Consider the following 20066-nt stretch of genomic DNA (forward strand, 5'->3'; position numbering starts at 1 on the left):
CTGATATGTGAGATTTGGTTCCTGTCATTGTTACCTAGTTGCTTTGTAGTCTGAATTGTATAATTTCTTTATAGTATCTGTGAGCTTTGAATTTTTGTGGGCTTTTGTGATGGCAAGTATTGTCTGCTTGTTTCCATGTTTAGAACTCCTTTTAGCATTTCTTGGAGGACCAGTCTACTGGTGACAAATTTGCTTAGTGATTGCTTGTCTGAAAAAGACTTTATTTCTCCTTCATTTATAAAGCTTAGTGTGGCACAATATAAAATTTTGGCTGAGGCAGGAGAATTGCTTGAACCCAGGAGGCAGAGGTTGCAGTAAGCAAAAGATCACATCACTGCACTCCAGCCTGGGTGACACAGCAAGACCCTGCCAAAAAGAAAATTAAATAAATAAATAAAAGAAAAGAAAGCAAGCAAGAAAAAAAACTTTTGGCTAGCATTTCTTCTTCCTTTAAGAAAGCTGAAAATAGCTCTCCAATCTCCTTTGGTTTGTATGGTTTCTGCTGAGAAGTCTGTTGTTAGTCTGATGGATTTCCTTTATAAGTGATTAGACATTTCTCTCTAGTTGATTTCAGTATTTTTTCCTACATGCTTACTTTGGATAGTCTGATGACCATATGCCTCAATGAGGTTTGTCTTGCAGAGAATTCTCCAGGTATTCTCCAAGTTTCTTGTACCTAGATATCTACTTCTCTAGTTAGACCAGGGAAGATTTCCTGAATTATTCCTGAATGATGTCATTATTCCTGAATGATGGCTGAAATATGTTTTCTAAACTTTTTACTTTTTCTTTTTCACCCCCAAGAATGTCTAAACTCATAGGTTTGGATGCTTTATATAATCTCATATTTCTTGAATGCTCTATCTTTTAAAATTACTTTTTATTTTCTTTGTGAGTGGGTTAATTCAAAGGACTGGTCTTTAAGCTCTGAAATTATTTCCTCTATATAGTCTAGTACATTGTTAAAGCTTTTAACTGTATTTTTTAATTCCTTCAATAATTTTTTTTTGTTTTCAAAAGTTTGCTGTATTTTTAATATCTCTTTGGTAAATTTTTCATTAATGTTCTGAATTGTTTTTCTGATTTCATGTTGTGGTTTTCAACTTTCCATTGTGTCTCCATGAACTTGCTTACAATCCATATTTTGAATTCTTTACCTGTTCTTTTCAGAATTTTTATTTTGGTTAAGATTTACGCTAGAGATCTAATGTGATCTTTTGGAGGCGTTAGCATACTCTGTCTTTTTGTACTGCCAGAGTTGCTGTGCTTATTCTTTCTCAATTGGAGCTATCATTTCTTATTTTTGAATTTACTTTCATTTGGATGAAACTTTTATTTATTTTTTTTTTTTGAGGCAGAGTCTCACTCTGTCACCCAGGCTGGAATGCAGTGGTGCAATCTCTTCTCACTGCAAGCTCTGCCTCCTGGGTTCACGCCATTCTCCTGCCTCAGCCTCACGAATAGCTGGGACTACAGGCCCGCCACTGCGCCCGGCTAATTTTTTGTATTTTTAGTAGAGACGGGGTTTCACAATGTTAGCCAGGATGGTCTCGATCTCCTGACCTGGTGATCCTCCTGCCTCAGCCTCCCAAAGTGCTGGGATTACAGGAGTGTGCCACTGTGCCCAGCTGGATGAAACATTTTTATGTTTTGTATTTTTCCGTTTTGAGGATGTGATAATTATGTATTTTGTGTCTGATCATTTGACTTCAATTTTGGATGCTTTCAAGGGGTCAAGTCTCCGTGTGAATTACTTGGTTAAAGATAGCTTTTGTGTGGTGGCTTTCTCAAATATTGATTGTTGTAGCAATGTATAAAGTGTCTGAGCCAGCTCACTGTCTTCTGTGTGGCTGGGAGTGTAGAAGTCTCAAGCTTTCTCCATTTCCTAGCAATATGCCCATACGTCAGCAATTTTTTTTTAAATTGGTTGTGAAGTTCTGTCTCTAGTCCAATGGTGGTGCTTTGAGAGAGAGCAAAATCTCTTTCAGATGCCACAATGATGTTTGCTGCCCACCATGACAGGGATGGCAGGGAGAGCTCATGGTGGGCACTGAGGTCTGTGCTGGGGAGGTTCGAAGGGGGCTGCCCCAGTTCCTCATTTCAGGCAGGAAGAAAGTTGCTCCAATTTTCTATCACACCACTGTCCTAGGGCTAGTGACCTTAGGTTCAGATAGACATGGATTTTTATCTCCAGGCTGCAATGCAACTGAGGTCCATGTAAAAAGTCTATCTATGGCTACTGCCGAAATGGCCTTGGAGAGGAACCTCTTCCTTCAGCCCTAAACAAATAGCTCTACAGCTTGCCCTCACTGTGCTGCAGGAATGTTGCTACTCAGCATAGGGAGTGGGAGATGGGCCCTGGCCTTGGCAAGCCCTGGCCAGTCAGCACACTTTCAGTGGAGGTGCAATTGCCCTAAATAATCCTGGAAAGGCTGATTTTTAAGTGCATCTGCGCCAGCCCCCAGTGTGAAAAGCTGTAGCTGTATCCACAGCAGTGGCTGGAGGGAAGTGAAAGGCAGAAGAAGACCTGCTCTTCATGTCTATTCCCGGGCACTTGAACAACTTGTCCACTAGGATGAAACCACACTCTGCTCCTTCAGAGATCAGCAATACACCTGTGTTGCATCTGGGAGGGGCACAGTCCTCTGCCACTTGCAAGTGAGTGTGGGGACTTTTAGGCAGGGAAGTGCACAATCTGGTCCTCTTTGTCCCAAGAGGTGGTTTGGCAGGGTGCAACCCCATTTCCCTGGGACAGCCTGTCCTGAAGTCTAGATCTCCAGGGATGCCACAGCTTCCCAGGGTCTCACCAGTCCTCTGTGTCCTCTGTGGTTGCCACAGTCTGAGGAGGTTCTGCTGGGGATTGCTTGCAGGGGATGTAGTAATATGGAGACACAATGACTGAGATTCCCTGGACAAGATAGTCAAGTACAACAGGTGGAGTTCCTCAGAGGTCGATCTCTGTAAAATACTTGCTGCCTTCTATTTCTGTGTGTCAGTTTCTTTGTGTGGATTCTTCAACAGTTTCAAGAACTCTTCCCTCAGTATTTAACTCAAGCCATAATCATTCTGGTTTCTGATGTCTCTAGTTAGCTCTCTTGAAATATGATAATATGTTTTTTGTCCTTGATTCTGTTGATGTGGCATATCACATTTACTGATTTGTGTGTGTTGCACCATCCTTACATCTCAGGGGAAAACAATCTCACTTGGTCATGGTACCTGGTCCTTTTAATGTATTGCTGAATTTGTTTTGCTATTATTTTGAGGGAATTTTTGCATCTATGTTTTAGAAAAATTGACCTATAACTTTAATTTCTTATAGTTTCTTGTCTGGCTTTGATATTAGGGTGATGCATATAATGAGTTTGGAAGTATTTCTCCTCTTCATTTTTTTTTCTTTGCAAATGTTTGGGAAAGATTAGTATTAATTCTTCTTCAAATGTTTAGTAGAATCCACCAGTGAAGTGATCAGGCCCTGGGCTTTTATTTGTTATTAGATTTTTTTATTACTGATTCAGTATTCTGACTTCACTGTTGTTCTCCTGAGAATTTCTATTTTTTTAATGATTCAGTCTTGGTAGGTTGTATGTTTCTAGGAATTTTTAATTTTCATCTAGGTACTTCTATTTGTTTCTATATAATTTCTCATAATGGTCTTTTATGATCTTTTGTATTTCTGTGGTATAAGTTGCAAGTCTCTTCTCTCATACATAATATTATTTTTTAAAGCTTCTCTTTGTGGTTTAGCTAACAATTTGTCAATTTAGTTTATATTTCTGAAGAGAAACCTTAGTTTTGTTGATCTTTCCTATTTTTTTTCTAATCACTATTTTATTTATTTCTATTTATTTATTTCCTTCCTTCTAGTAACTGGGTTTAGTTTATTCTTCTTCTTCTAGTTCATTGAAGTGTAAAATGAGATTGTTTATTTGAGATCTTTTTTTAATATTGGCGTTTATGACTATAAACTTCCATCTTATAACTGTCTTTCTGCGTTCCATAAGTTTTTGGTATGTTGTGTTTTCACTTTTATTTGCCTCAAGGTATTTTTTATTTTCTTTATAATTTCTTCTTTGACCCAATGATAAAGAGGGTTTTTGAATTTTCACATATTTGTAAATTTTCCAATTATCTTCCTGATATTGATTTCTAATTTCAGACCATTATGCTAGGAAAATATATTTGATATAATTTTAAACTTCTTAAATTTCTTAAGGCTTGTTTTGTGACCCAACATATGACCCATTCTGGAGGATTCTTTATGTCCACTTGAGAAGAATGTGTAGTCTGCTGCTGTTGGATGGAAGGTTCTGTATATGTCTGTTAGATCCATTTGCTCCTCAGTTTTATCCAAGCGTCATTCTGCTCTTTCCTTATTGATTTCTGTCTGGATAAGTTATCTATTGTTGAAAGTGATATATTGAGATCCATCCATTTTGTGTTTCTGTCCATTTCTTCCTTCAGTTCTGCTGATATTGGTTTTATATATTTAAGTGCTGCAATAGTGGGTACATATATATTTATAATTGTTACATTCACTTGATGATTTTTACCTTTTGTCAGTTTATTATAATCTTTTTTTGTCTCTTGTGACAATTTCATATAGAATCACAAAAGACCCTGAATAGCCAAGGAAATTTTGATTTAAAAAACAAAGCTAGAGGCATATTTTATCTGATTAAAAATATATTACAAATTTACAGTAATCACAACAGTATAGTACTGACATAAAACTACACGTGCAGACCAGTGAAGCAGAACAGAGAGCCTGGAAAAAAATCCACACATTTACAGTCAAGTGATCTTTGACAAAGATGCCAAGAACACATAACGGGGAAAGATAGTCTCTTCAATAAATGCTATTGGGAAAACTGGATATCCACTTGCAGAAGAATGAATTTGGATCCTTATCTCCAAACCATATACCAAAATCATCTAAAAATGGTTTAAAGACTTAAAGATAAGACCTGAACCTATAAAACTTCTAGAATAAAACATAGGGGAAATAGCTTCTTTTGACATTTGCCTGGGTAATGGTTTTTTGGTTATAACCTCAGAAGCAGAGGCAACAATGGCAAAAATAGACAAGTGAGATTTCATCAAATTAACTAGCTTCTGCACAGCAAAAGAAATGGTCACCAGAGTAAAAAGAAAACCTACTGAATGAAGAAAATATTTCCAAACCATACATCCGATAAGACATTAATATCGAAAACATATAGGGAACTCCTACAGTTCAATAGCAGAAAACAAATAATTTGATTAGAAAATAGGCAAAGGACATATTTCTTCATAGAATACATACAAATTGTCAACAGGTATATGAAAAGATGCTCTATTGGGTTATTCTTGCATTGCCATACATAAATATCTGAGACTAGGTAACTTACAGAAAAAGAGGTTTAATTGGCTCACAGTTTTGCAGGCTGTAAAGGAAGCACAGCACTGGCATTGCTTTAGGGAGGCCTTAGGAAGCTTACAATCATGTTTTTTTTTTTCACCGTTAAAATGGTTTAATGTCAATGAAAGATGAGATCAGAGATTTACAAGCAGATTTCAGAACACAAACATTGATTCCTAAAATGGTTTCTCTCCCTGTCAGAAGCCTAAATATGAACATAAAAAATCCTAGAGGTTTTTATTAAAAGCATGTTTTAAATTTCATTTTATTACATCTACAGTTGACAAGCATGCAAAGGAGGAGCAGGTTTCTCACATGGTGGAAGCAGGAGCAAGAGAGAGAATGGGGACTGTTGGGGACGGAGTACACACTGTAAATGACCATATCTTGTGAGAACTCACTATCTTGAAGACAGCACCAAGCCATAAGGGATCCGCCCCCATGATCGAAATGGCTCCCACCAGGCTCCACCTCTAGCGTTGGGGATTACAATTCAACATGAGATTTGAGTGGGGAACAAATATCCAAATTATATCAGATGCTCAGTATCACATCATAAGAGAAATATGAACAAAAACCACAATGAGATATCACTTCACATATGTTAGAATGGCTAGTAGCAAAAAGACAAAGATAACAAACATTGACGAGAATGCAAAGAAAAGGGAACCCTTGCACTCTGTTAGTGGGAATGTAAATTGGTCCAACCATTACGGAAAAAAGTACAGAGGAGGGATATTTGCTAAGAGAGTGGATTTTAAGTGTTCTCTCTTTCACACACAACATATACAAACACACAGTGATTATGTGAGGTGTGAGGTGTGCTAATTAGCTTGATTGTTGTAATCATCTCACAATGTATAGAAATATCAAAATATCACATTGAACACCTCAAATATATACAATTTTTATCAATGTATACCCAAATGAAGCTAGAAAAAATAAACACGAAATAAAATTATCCAATGAGCAAAAATAATAATAATAATTCTCTGTGAATACACAAGTAGGGATTCTTCCTATATTGTAGTTCTCCAGAAGACTAGAAGAAAGTTGGCCTATTTCTCACAGTACTCTTCTTTTCTCAAAGTTAAGTATTTATATATTTTTAAATGATTTGCCTTTTTATTACTATATTTTTTGACTAATAATACTTTACATGACACCCACTCAACAAACTTTTAAGTGCACAACTCAGTATTGTTAACTATAGGCAGATGTTTTACAGCAGATATCTAGAACTTATTTATCTTGCATAAATGTAACTTTTTACCACTTGCACAGCATATTTTCATTTCCTTCTCACAGCCCCCTGAAAACCACTATTTTACTCTCTGTTTTCATGAGTTTGACTATTTTAGATACCTCATATAGGTGATATCATGAATGGCTTATTTCACTAAGCATAACTTCCTCCAGATTCATTCATATTGTTACTTATAGCAGGGTTTTCTTCTTTTTTAAGGCTGAATAATATTCCTTTAGGTGTATATACCATATTTTTTAAACCATTCATCTGTCAATAGACATTTAGGTTGTTTTCGTATCTTAGAGGCTATTTACAAAATATTGTAAAGGCTATTGTAAATAATGTTGCAATGAACATGAGAGTGCAGTTATCTTTTTAACATTCTTTTGGATATAATCACAGAAGTGTGATTGCTGAATTATATGAGAGTTCTATTTTTAATGTTTTGAAGAAACTTCATATTGTTTACTATTGTGGCTGCACCATTGTACATTCTACCAATTACGTACAAATTTTCCAATTTTTCTACATCTTCACCAATACTTAAAAAAAGTTTTGATAATAGCCATCCTACTAGTGTAAGGTAATATCTCATTATGGCTTTAATTTGATTTTTCTTAATGATTAATGGTTTTGATCATTTTAAAAATATAACTCTTGGCCATTTGTATGTCTGCTTTGAAGAAATGCCTGTTCAGGAGTCCTTTGAGCATTTTTCGTAGATTTTTATTTTTTGCTATTGAGTAGTAGGAGTTTCTTATATATTTTGGATATTAACACTTTATTAGATGTATGGTTTTTAAATATTTTCTCCCATTTCATTACAGCTAAACAATTCTTATCCCAAGTTGGAGAATTTTCCTGTTTATTAATGCTCTCTGTATTCAGAAAGTATTCATAAGAATAAGCCCCATAGTAGTTGGTCAATATCTGGTTTTGAGGTGAAGCATACTTCTTAAGTCAGTGATGGAATCAATACAATTTCCATCATTTCTTACACCACCAAATTTATTCTTTATTAATAGGGAAATGAATACAGCTTTGTTTACTAATGGCATTTTTAGATGAACATATTGACTGATATACAATTTCTTTTCTTGTAAAAGTTCTGTTCATTAATAATTTCTCGTATTCTTAATAATTACATGTATTTTTGTTATTATATAATGTTAAATAAACCTTAATTGCATTATTTTCTTGTAAATACGATTTTAATGTTATTGAAACTTTTAGATTTTGTAAAAAATCTTTCTTGGAAGAAGAGATTAGAACTTATAAAACTTCATAAGCACTCTAAAGATAAGAATTCACTAATTTCTAAAAGAAGAAGTTAAAATCTTTAAATTATGTAAAGGATTATTTTCGTTAAATACTGGCAAAGGTTATCTGCTTGACTAAAATTTAGTTAGCCCTCTCCTAGTCCATCTGTGTACTTTCTTCTAAAATCCAGTTTTAGCAAAGAACCTTTCTAAGTCAGTTTAGCAAGAACCCTCTTTCTTTGATATCTGGTCACCTTTGATATCTGATCAGGTTCTTCATCCTCCACCACACCCCAAGTAATGTCTGATCATCCCTGACTCTCTTCAGCAAAAACAGAACACTATTAAGTCAATGTAACTAGAATCCCCATTACCCTTAATTCTTTTTCTTAATCAGCTTCCATCTATTTATTCTTACCATGTTCCTTAGCTGTAAATTCCCACTTGCCCACGCTGTACTCAAAGTTGGGTCCAGTACCTCTCCCTTGCTACAAAACCCCATTGCGATAGTCCCTATACCTATCATGATAGTCCTGAATAAAATCTTTCTTATCATGCTATAGCAAGTACTACTGAATATTTTTTATTTAAAAATACAAAGAAAGATTTCTGGAAAGTAAAGTATGATATGCATGAGCAAATAATAGACTGAAGCTTTACAGCCTCATTTTTATTAAACAATAGAGATTCCTATCTGGTTTAGAATAGCTCAATTAGGATAATGTCTGTTAAGAAGTGGATAAGGTAAAGACATTAACTGGGTGCCTTCTAGAAGAACTTTTCAAAGTTATGGCAGGGTTTATTAATTCATTAAATAAATGAACAAAGTAATAAGGTAAACATATCAATTCTTTTCATTTTTTATCACTTGAGAGTTTTCAAGGGTTAAAACAAGGGTTATAGAAATCTGGCTTCTTCCTAAGTACTTTCAACAGAGAAGAACAGTGACCAATAGTTGGTAGAGAAAAAAGCCAAAGGGAAGAGTTTTATGTAATGTAACTACCATGAATTGACGCTATTATGGTGTCAATTTCTAAAAATAAGTCTTCATTAATATTTTTAAATAGTTTGCTGTGAGTAAAGTATGGTAGGCCAATTAATGCTGCCCCCCTGCCCCCAGCCAAATGTGGCTACATGCTTATCCCTGGAACCTATGAACATGTTATCTTACATGGCAAGATGGATTTTTGCAGATAAAATTAAGGTTGCTAATAGCTGACATTAAAATCAGGAGACTATCCTAAATTATCTGGTAGATCCATTGTAATCACATGGACCCTTAAAAGCAGATGATAAAGGCAGAAGGCTCAATGAGATAAATGTGATGAGGAAACAAGAGGCAGAAGAAATTTGAAATTTGAAAGAGACTTGACTTATAGTTGTTGGCTTTGACGATGGACAAAGGGGGCCTATAAGCCAAGGAATTCAAACAGCCACCAGTGAAATGGGGGATGGCTGTCCTATAATTGCAAGAAATTACATCTTGCCAACAATCTGATTGAGCAAAGAAATGGATTCTACCCTGGAGCTTCCAATTGGGAATGCCATTTGGATGATACCATGAGGAGACCCTATCGGACTATGACTAACAGAACTGTAAGATAACAAATGTGGGTTGTTTAAGCTGCTTAATTTGTGGCATTTTGTTTTGTCAAGAGCAGAAAACTAATATAGGATGCAATTTATTATATAACAATATTTAACTACTTATAATCAATGACATACAAAACACTCATGAAGAGTTTTATGCATTTAGTATTCTAATTTAAGAAAAATGGTTCAAAATAATAAGTAAAGGTATGAATTTTCATTTTATGCCCAGGAAAAGTAGCCTCTAGAAAACCACAGGGTCATGGAAATGATATGAATCATGAAAATCATTCCCAATTCTCTGAACTTAAGGCCTCACCTGTCCACAGATCTATCAGTCTGACTGACAAATGCTAGGACTGTAGGTGTTAGCAGAAAAGAATGCAAAGGGAGGGAGAAATGGGGTCCTGCTGGGAATGTAAAGCATAATTTGAAACAGAGATTTGATAAGTATACCAGTTATCAAATTAAAGAAGTTTGTACGAATACCTACCTTTCAGGCATGTTTCTGATATCACAGAACTGCTGAGAACATTTGGCAAGAAATGGCACAGGGCTGCTTTTTCACACTGTCCACTTAGACTCAGGTCTCTTTTCATCTGGGTTTGGCTGCCCTTGCTGCTATACTTATTTTGAGATATCACTTGTTCTCCTATCATGCCATCTCCATCTGACCCATTTGCTGGAAGATCTGAAACAGTTCTAGGCTGAGTAGCATGTTAGGGTATGCCTAGTGCATACCTAAGCAGCTATTAGCCAGAAGACATGCATTGTGATCTTGATTTATTCCCATTATTTAAATATTTACCAGGATGACAAGCGCTGGACTCTGTGTTCTGTGCTTCATCACTAAGACAGTTCCCCAAAGAGAAGCAGCAGTGGAAAAGCACAGATACCAATTCTTGAAAAATGAGCTTTTGTTTGCATAAATACTTCAGTTGCAGAAATAATAAACTAAGTTATAACTGTACAAACCTCATGTGACTGTACATAGGCAAAAAGAGATTCTTTTTATGGTTGCTAATATTATTACTTTGTCTCTTAAGTACTTCAGGAGTCCCTGTTTCCAGTAAGATGCAACACATAGAAACATTCCATTTTGAGGCAGGAGAATTGCTTGAACCCGGGAGGCAGAGGTTGCAGTGAGCCGAGATTGTGCCATTGCACTCCAGCCTGGGCAACAGGAGTGAAATCCGTCTCAAAAAAAAAAAAAAAAGAAAGAAAGAAAGAAGAAAAAAGAAACATTCCATTTTAAACAAATTTTAGATAAATGTTTTCAAGCACAAAGGTACACATTGATTTCAGGCATGAAATTGAATTAATAATTCTCCACCATCACGTAACTTGAATGTGGTAAAATAGGTTTTACTTACTTTACTGCATAAAAAAATATTCTGCTGCAACAGGGAAGATACTGTATTTCTAAGAGTAGGTTCTATTACCAATCTGTACCACTTCAGTATTGAATACTTACAGGAATTCTATATTGCAATATGACAATAAGCAAATTAAATTTTGTAGTAAAATGACAAAGGCAGTGGTTAAGATTTAGGTGTGAATGTTAAATGTCCATTTAAAAGGGTGGATAGAATTGAAGGTTTATCAAAGTAATTTTGGTCACCAAGTTTGAGAAGACAGAATAAAGACAGACAAAGATAAACGGAGATGATACTTGAACAGAAGGAACAGTAAAGGTTTCTGAGTTGTTTCTTCAAGATGGCTGACTAGTGATGTTGAATGCCAGTTCTCCTCAGAAAGCAGATCAAAGTAATAGAGGATTGGCCATGGTCCAAGTGGAAAACCGAGGGAAGAGAGCAATGATCTGTCAGAGAGCCCATGGGAAGAAGCGGGGATGCAGAAAAGCAAAGGGTAGATGGAGCTGCTTCTCTGCTCCCCTCATCCCTGTGACGATCTGCTGACTACTAAATTGCTGGAGAGTTTTCTTCACCCTCACAACCTGGCAATGATGGTGGCAATTTGGAGACTTCCCAGAGACAGAGAACCAGGTTGCCACCTTGTGCAGGTGAACCCACATTCCCCTCAGGCCTTAACTGAGATAGTGGGCAGCATACTGTTTTTATACTGTGGGCCACTGCCCTATCTGGAGAACCTCAGCTGTTCAGTCACCACATCATGAGGTCCCCTGCAAATATAATCCACAACTCAATCTGACTTTGGCAACCACAGGGACTGGTGTGTCCCTGGAAAGCTGCAGGATGCCTGAAGATCTAACCCTTGACATGGGCTGCCCTGAAGTGAGGAGGGAACACAGCTCACCAAAGCCCCCCTTGGGACAAGGGAGATGTGGACACAGTGGCGAATGCCAAAGGGAGTGGGACCAGTGGGCAGGAACATATGTGCAGTGGGGGTTATCTCCTGCTCCCCATAACCACTATTGTAGAAGTAGCAGAGGCTCTCCTGCTGGTGGCCAGCATGTGTGCACTTGGAGAAAGGCTTTGGAGTTATTTTCATGGTGACTGCACCCCTGTTGAAAGTGATCATGTGCAGTAAGTGCATCCATAAATGATAAGGCTTATCTTCTCTTCTCTAAACAGACTGGCAGTGTCCTGGCAATTGAAGGCAGATAAGCCACAGGGTTTTCTGCTCTGCACTGGAGAAAGAGGCTCTGCCCTGAGCCCATTTCAGTGGTAGCCACCAGAGGGACATATCTGTAACCTGCAGCTGCACTGTGACCTGAAATAAAAAGACAATGTCTATTTGAAGTGAAGATTGCAAGCTTGCAACAGGGGCATGATAGGGAAGTGGATCACATTTCTGTCCGTGGAAGACAAAGAGCTGATGCATCTACTTGGGCCCCATCTCCTGAGACCTTAGTGCACTCCCTCAAAATTTCCCCTGGTCAATCCCCATTAAGGTGAGTGCCTTCACTCATTGTTGGGCTATGCAAAGATGAGTTGGTTCTTATTCTTAAGCACCAAGGACAGGAATGGTGACCAAACTGCACAGTCAAATAAAAAACCTGTCTCAGAAGGGCATAATGGTAGCATATAAGATAAGCTTACTACACCTTTCAACTTTTAGCCCCACAAGAGATAGTATGTCAGCCCATATGTTCAATATATTGCTACAACAAGCAGAATTAGAGCAAGTCACCACACAAAAGCTGCACACAACCATGGAACCCATATCAAGTCTAGGCCCTGAAAGCATCCAGAAACTAAGCCAAGCAATCATGCAACATACACCCCACTCATATTCTCAAGAGAAAAAAATAACAAAAAAAGTCCCATCCAAATGACAGCAAATTCAGAAATAAGAAGTAATAGCACCTTCAGATGAGAACAAATCAGTGCAAAAACTCTTACAGTAAAAAAAAAAAGAAAGAAAAAGATGATTTTGACACCTCCCACAGATCAAACTAGTTTTCTAGCAATGGATCCTAATTGAAATAAAAATTCTGAAATGACAGATTAAGAATTCAAAATACAGATTGCAAGAAAGCTCAGTGAGATGCAAGAGAAAGTAGAAAATCAACATAAACCAGAAAATTAATTAAGGATATGAAAGATAAGATAGCTATATTTTTTAAAAAAAGAGCTTCTGGAATCGAAATACTTACTAAAGTAGTTTCAAAACACAATTTGAAATAATAATCTGAGCAGAACAAGGAATTTCAGAGCTTGAAGATCAGTCTTTTGAATTTACCCAGTCAGACAAAAATAAAGAAAAGAGAATTTTAAAGAATGAACAAGGCATTTACAAAATATTAGATTATTTAAGGCAACCAAACTATGTCTTATAGGAATTCCTGAGAAAGAAGAAGAAAAAGTAAACAACTTGGAAAACCTACTGGAGGGAATAAATTAGGGAAATTTTCCTAGTCTTGAGAGAGAGGTAGACATCAAGATACAAGAAATTTAGAGAGACCGCACCTACAAGACACTATAAAAGATGAACATCAACAAGCCATATAGTCATCAGACTATCCAAGGTCAAGGCTAAAGGAAAAAATCTTAAAGGCAGCTAGACAAAAGAGCTAAATAACCTATAAAGGTGATAATCCCATCAGACTAACAGTGGACTTCTCAGTAGAAACCTTACAAGCCAGAAGAGGCTGGGGGTCTATTTTCATCCTTCTTAAGAAAAAAAATGTCAGCCAAGAATTTTATATCCTGCCAAATTTAGCCTCACAATCAAAAGAGAAATAAAGTCTTTCTCAGGCAAGCAAATGTGAAGGGAATTCATCACCAATAGACTGGTACTACAAGAAATGCTCAGAAACATTCTAAACATGGAAACAAAAGAACAGTCTTTGCTATCATAAAAGCACATGTAAGTACAAAGTTTACAGATCTTGTAAAGAAACTGCACAATCCAGAATACAAAGCAAATAGCTAACAGCACTATGCCAGAAATAAAACCTCAACATCAGTATTAACTTTGAAAGTAAATGGTATAAACATTCCACTTAAAAAAATAGATTGGCAAATTGGAATGAAAAACAAGACCCAACCATCACTGCCTTCAAGAGACCCACCTAACATATAATGACATCACATACTCCAAAAGTAAACGGGTGCAGAAGATAGATCCTGCAGATGTAAAAGAGAAAAGAGCATGGGTTGCTATTCTCATGTCAGATAAAATAGACTTTAAACCAACAAAAGTAAAAAAAGACAAAGACGTTATGTAATGATAAAGATTTCAATTCAACAAAAAGATAAAACTATTCTAAATATATACACACCCAACACTAGAGAACCCAGATTAATAAAATAATTACTACTATACATTAGAAAAGAGATAAACAACCATACAATAATAGTCGGGGGAATTATATATCGCACTGACAGTACTATACAGATCATTGAGGCAGAAAACTAACAAAAAATCTCTGGACATAAACTGGACTCTTGACCAAATGAACTTAATAGGCATTTACAGAACATTCTACTCAACAACCACAGAATATATTATTTGCTCATCTGCACATGGAACATTCTCCAAAATAGATCATATTCTTGGCCATAAAGCAAGTTATCAATATATTTAGAAAAGAAACCATCATATCAACCATCTTCTCAGACTACAGTGAAATAAAATTAGAAATCAATACCAAAAGAAACTCTCAAAGCCACAAAAGTACATGGAAACTAAACAACCTGCTCCGTAATGATTTTAGGATAAACGATGAAAATAAGAAATAAATGTTTAAAAACTTTAAAAAATGAAAATAGAAAAACAATATATCAAAATCTCTGGGATACATCAAAAGCAGTGTTTAGAGAAAAGTTTGTAGTGCTAAATTCTTACATCAAAAGCATAGAAATATCTCAGATAAACCACCTAATGGCACACCTCAAGGAACTAGAAAAAGAACAAACCAAACCTAAATCTAGCAGCAGAAAAAACCAAGAAAGATTGGAGCAGAACTAATTGAAACCAAAATGACCATTCAAAGGATCAACAAAATAAAAAGTTGGTTCTTTAAAAGGATAAACAAGATTGACAGACCACTAGCTAGATTTACCAAAAAGAGAGAGTGGATTTAAATAAACACAATCAGATGTGTTTATTTGTTTAAAAAGGTGACATTAGAACTGTTACCACAGAAATGCTAAAGATCGTTATAGACTGCTATGAATATCTCTATGCACACAAACTAGAAAACCTAGAGAAAAATGGATAAATTCTAGGAAACATACAACCTCTCAATAGTGAACTAGGAGGAAATTGAAATCCTGAGCAGACCAATAATGAGTAATGAAATTGAATTAGAAATTTAATAATCTACCAACCAAAAAAAGCCAAGGACCAGGCAAATTAACAACTGAATTTTACCAGATACACAAAGAAGAGCTGGTAACAATCCTACTGAAATTATTCCAAAAAATTAAAGAGGAGGGATTCCTCCTTAACTCTTTCTACAAAACCAATATCATCCTGATACCAAAATCTGGCAAAGACACAACAAAAAGAAAACTACAAGGCAATATCCATGATGAATATAGACTGAAAAATTCTCAACAAAATACTATCAAACTGAATCCAGCAGCACATGAAAAAGATAATTCATTACAGCCAAGTAGATTTTATTCCAGAGATACATGAATGGCTCAACGTATGCAAATCAATAAATGTGACTCACCATACAAAGAAAATTAAAAACCAAAACCCTATGCTTATCTCAATAAATGCAGAAAAAGTGTTCAATATAATCAAATATCTTCTTATGATAAAAAGCTCTCAACAATCTAGGCATTGAAGGAATTTACCTCAAGATAATAAGAGCCATATGTGACAAACACCCAGCCAGCATCATACTGAATGCAGAAAAGCTGAAAGTGCTACCCCTAATAACTTGAACAAGACAATGATGTGACAGGGAAAGTCCTAGCCAGAGCAATCAGCCAAGAGAAAGAAATAAAAGCCATCCAAATGGAAGAGGAAGTCAAATAATCTGTTTGCTTAAAAACTCTAATGAAAACTTTAGTTTTCTTGCTTTAAAAGAAAACTGTAAACACTCCTCCAAAATATTCTTAGGATTGATAAATGATTTCAGTAAAGTTTCAGGATACAAAATTAATGCACAAAGTCAACTGCGTTTCTATACACCAACAATAGTAAAGCTGAAAACCAAATCAAGAACTCAATCCCATTTACAATAGCCACACACAAAAACACCTAGGAATACATTTAACCAAAGAGTTAAAAGAACTCTGCGATAAGAAGTATAAAACACTGATGGAAGAAATTGTAGATGACACAAGCAAGATGTCACATCCTCATAGATGGGAAAAATAAATATAATATTATTATAATAATTATATGCCCAAAGCAAACTGCAGATTTAATGCCATCCTTATCAAATTACCAATACTATTTTTAAAATAATTAGAAAAAACAATACTAAAATGTATATTGAAACAAAAAAGAGCCTTAATAGCCAATGCAATCCTAAGCAAAAACAGCAAGGCTGGAGGCATCACATGACTTCACTTGAAACTACACTACAAGGCTATAGTAAACAAAAGAGCATGGTACTGGCACAAAATTAGACACACAGATCAATGGGACAAAATAGATAATCCAGCCATACAGACACATCCCTATGACCAATTGATCTTAGTTAAAGTTGACATGAATAAGCAATGGGGAAAGACACTATTCAATAAATGGTTCTAGGGAACCTTGCTAGCCATATGCATAAGAATGGAACAGGATGCCTATTTCTCACCATATACGGAAGTTAAGATGAATTAAAGATTTAAATGTAAGACTTGAAACTGAAACAATTCCCAACAAAAACCTAGCAACAACTATTCATGACATTGGCCTAGGCAAAGAATTTATGAATAAGACTTCAAAAGCAAATGCAACAAAACAAAATATAGACAAATGACACTTAATTGAACTGAAGGGATTCTGAAGAGCAAAAGAAACTATTAACATAGTAAATAGGCAACCTACAGAAAGGTGGACAATATTTGTAAACTATGCATTTGAAAAATGAATAACATCCAGAATCTATAAGGAGCTCAACAAATCAACAAGAAAAAAAAAAACAAATAATTCCATTAAAAAGTGGGCAAAGGACATGAGTTACTTCTCAAAAGAATACATACAAGTGGCCAAAAAACATACAAAAAAATGCTCCAATCAATAATCAAAACCACAATGAGATATCATCTCACAGCAATCAGAATGACTATTATTAAAAAGTCAAAAAATAACAAATGTTGGTGAGGATGTAGAGAAAAGGGCATGCTTATACACTGTTGGTGGGAATTTAAGTTAGTACAACCCCTATTGAAAACAGAATGAATGTTTCTCATAAAACTAAAAATAGAACTACCATTTGACTTAGTAATTCCACTACTGGGCATCTATCCAAAGGAATATAAATTGTTTTACCAAAAAGACTCCTCCATTGATATGTTCATCACAGTACTATTCACAAGAGCAAAGTCATGGAATCAACATAAGGCTCCATCAATGATTGCTGAATAAAGAAAATGTGGCATATATACTGTGGAATACTGCACAGCCATAAAAAAGAGAATGAAATATCTTTTGCAGCAACATGGAAGGAGCTGGAAGCTATTACCTTAAATGAAATAACTCAGAATAAGGAAAGCTAATATTGCATGTTCTCACTTATAAGTGGGAGTTAAATAATGGGTACGCATGAACATAAAAATGAAGATAACAGACCCTGGGGACTCCAAAATGGAGCAGAATATGAGGGGAGCAAGGATTGAGAAAGTACTTATTGAGTATTATGTTCACTATTTGAGTGATGGGTTCAACAGAAGTTGAATCTTCAGCATTATGCAATATAACTATATAGGAAACCTGCACATGTACCCCTTGAAGCTAAAATCAAATCAAATAAATTTTAAAAAGTTTCTGGACAGTCATGATGTAATTCCTGGATCCAGTCATGCCTGAGTACAATGCTTTCTGAACTTTACTCTTTGTGAGTCAAGACATTATAATACCTTTTGCACAAACCAATTTAAATTAGGATTTTGTCCTTTGCAATTAAATAAATATTATATGTAATAAATTCAAATTGAGTCCTCAGCACTCACTCTATAAATCACAGATTTGAAAGATGAAACACAGTATCATGCATTATCCTAAGATTTTAGGACAGAAAACATGTGGGTATAAAATGATGTCATTTCATGTGTCGAGATGCACTGTCAACGAGCTTTATAAACAAAATATATTAAAATTATTTTAGAAGACGAGGCTATATCTGTAGCCAGAACAGTGAATAAAAGCTGAATGAACAGGATTGACATTTCTCCAGGAAGTTGGTAGAATTCAAATTAATTTTAAAATTTGTGGTTTTGATGGATTCCAACTAAGACAAAGCCACATCTTATATGAAGATTTCCTTATAAAACAGTTACCAAAAAAACCCACATCTAATAAAAATTACTCTTTTATAAATATCCTTATTTTTAAAAAAATTAGTGTGGGACATGGTGAAGGTTTTTAAGTAAGATTAAGACCACCACCTTAATTATGGTCTTAAGCGATGCTACCAGGCATCATGCATAAGGGCTGTCATGTGTTGTCACTTGAGCTGCTAATACATAAATCCAAGAAACATCCCCCATTTAGACTTTGATCTATGTGGCCACCCTGGGGTGATGCAGTGGGAGATTGTGAGCATTTGGATAAGTTGAATATGTGATACTCTGTGTGCATGATGGAGATAGTTTTAGAAAACTGTGTAACCTACAATTCAGAAATAAATTATTAACAATGTCACCATGCTTATGTTTAAGTAAAATAACCTTTTGAGTGTTTTCACTAATTCATTCATGTGGTAATATTTTCCAAGCAACTATCTTGTTCCAGTAACTTCATTAAGGTCTAAAAATACCATGATAAGTAACAGAGATATGAGTGCTACCTTCATGGGGTTTGCATTCTGATAGAAAACAGTAGATAAACATTCTGATTGTACTATGGGTAAGTGCAATGATGAGGGAGCTATGGAATACTGCAGGAACAGAGGAAGGACATTTAAACTGAAACCTAATTAATCAGGACAAAGTTTTAAAATGTTACATATAAATATCCTGAATAAATAATATTTAGAGCTAACTTTTTCATACTCTGTGAACTGAAAACAGGCCACAAAGGTCAACCAAATGTAAAGGTACTGAGGTTTTCTGGAGTCTCATCATCACTGTTTCTCATCAGCTACTATACCAACCACATCAATTCTGATAAATTGTTACTATTCTTACTTTTAATGTTGTTCTTTATTGTCTCTACTCACAACTAGGGTAAAAAAAATTTTTTTGACAGATGTCCTTCATTAACATCAATTATGCAGACCAATGGAATTAATCCCGAAGAATTGGAGTGCTAAAAAGCCATTCACTCACTATTTTCTTGTAACCTCTTCTTGAGCATAATAAACAGAACGGACTTATTGGACTGTCTGCTTTGCAAATGTCTGTTCTGATTATTTATCTTCTCTCTGATGGCCTAAAGCAGGACACAGGCCACTGACTGCTCCCTTGCTCTCTCTTTAGCTGGAGAGTTTATCTCAGGTCTTCCACTGAAGGCTTGCTCTCTAAAAAGGCTGAGCACACTGTTATGTTATGTCAGAAGACTTTTTGTATTTTGCCATTACGCGAGAACCTCTATCTCTCCCTCACCCTGAAGTGTGTAGGCCTGTTAAGACTCACTACCCACTATAATCCTTGGCCATGTGCAGCAGACTCTCCTGTTCCCTGGGACACCTGAGCTAGTCTTCTATACAGAATGTACATGCAAAATGTAAGAAAAGAATTCACCCTTACTGAGGACTACAACACTGCAATGACCAAGAATATACAAACTCTGCCTGGCTAAGAAATTGAAAATAAGAACTAATATGCCATATTCAGAAATTTTTAATAAGACTCAGAGGACAATTTCAAGAATAGACTAGTATAGATCTATGGTTGAATATGCTAAGAAAACAAACAAACAAGAAAGAAATGTATAAAATATGCTAAAAATGCAGCTATGCATATGAATTTCCATATACAGGATTAGAAACAATGACTGAAAGCTGATTTGTTTGATTGAATTA

The sequence above is a fragment of the Nomascus leucogenys genome, chromosome 18 (assembly GCF_006542625.1).
Source record: "Nomascus leucogenys isolate Asia chromosome 18, Asia_NLE_v1, whole genome shotgun sequence".
Taxonomy (NCBI): domain Eukaryota; kingdom Metazoa; phylum Chordata; class Mammalia; order Primates; family Hylobatidae; genus Nomascus; species Nomascus leucogenys.